Below are 1481 nucleotides of genomic sequence, written 5' to 3'. Positions count from 1 at the left end.
GGAGTGATGGTGGTGGTGATAATAATGATGGTATTGATAATGAGGATGAGGATGGTAGGAGGTAACAGTAGCAGTTGTGGTGATGATGATGATGATGATGATGGTGTTAACATTGATGATGGTGATGGTGATGTCTATAATATACCTGAGATGGTGATGATGATGATGATGATGATGGTGGTGGTGGTGGTGGTGGTGGTGGTGGTGGAGAGTGACAGTGGCAGTTGTAGCGATGATGATGGCACTGATGATGATGTTAATAACCGAGATGGTGACAAAGATAATGATAGTGGTGATGATGATGCTGCTGAAAGTCAGTGGTATCAGGTGGTGGCGTTGTGGTAATGACAAGGTGTATTTATACGGTAGCAACCTTAATTTAATTCAAAGCCCTCACCTATAATTTCTGAGAAACATCAATAACACAACACAATCATTATATCTCATCATATTCAGAAACATATGGACAAAATTATTCTCCGTTCCATTGTTCTCCCCCCACCACACACACACATGACCACCACTGCTGCCACCATCACCATGCCCCAACCAATTGTTTTCAATACAGTAATACGAACCATCAGATTTCCCCTGAGGGGAACATTGCCAATTCTTCAATACCAAACGCACACTGCATTGACCATTGTTAAAAGCAGCCGGCTTAGATATTCCATCGGCTAATAACTTTGATGCTATTCAAACACAAATTTGCTTTTTTACATTAATATTTATTTCTTAAAAAAGAAAAAACAGATAATTTTCAGATAGAGGAATAGTTTTATTCGTTTAAAATATTCTTTTGAAAATATTCTTTTGAAATTTTTTTTTTTTTTTTGTTTTACATTTCTGGTAATAATTATTTTTGTCTTCTTTTTGTTTTACATATCTGGTAATAATTAATTTTCTTTTTCTCGTAAATGTAAATAAATGACCACCTGGCCAGGTAAATAATTTTCTGCAGAGAAGATAAAATTTTGTAGATTGTAATAATAGTTTACCTGTATCCAGAATATATCATTATCTTTTGTAGAAACTTGTAAACCAAGGAATAATATTTAATTTTGTTTAGTTTCATTATTTTTATGTTTATTTTTTTCTTCATGCTAGCATGGGTTAAACCAGTGGTTCCCAACCATTTTTTGCCTATACACCCCTTTGATTCCCATTTTACTTAGGTGAGAGGACCCTCATAGTCAATCCATGTCTAAAAACTTTTATATTTTTTTATAATTAAGGCGCAGACATGGCTATATGCATAGGCACAGGTGTGGTTGAGTACATAAATACAGGGGTGGCTGTGTGGTAATAAGCTTGCTTCCCCACCACATGGTTCTCGGTTCAGTCCCACCGTGTGGCATCTTGGGCAAGTGTCTTCTACTATAGCCTCAGGCTGACCAAAGCCATATGAGTAGATTTGGTAGACGGAAACTGAAAGAAGCTTGTCCTGTGTGTGTGTGTGTGTGTCTGTGTTTGCCCCCCCC

This window comes from Octopus bimaculoides, chromosome 3 (genome assembly GCF_001194135.2).
Source record: "Octopus bimaculoides isolate UCB-OBI-ISO-001 chromosome 3, ASM119413v2, whole genome shotgun sequence".
NCBI lineage: Eukaryota > Metazoa > Mollusca > Cephalopoda > Octopoda > Octopodidae > Octopus > Octopus bimaculoides.
This window is presented reverse-complemented; position numbering follows the sequence as displayed.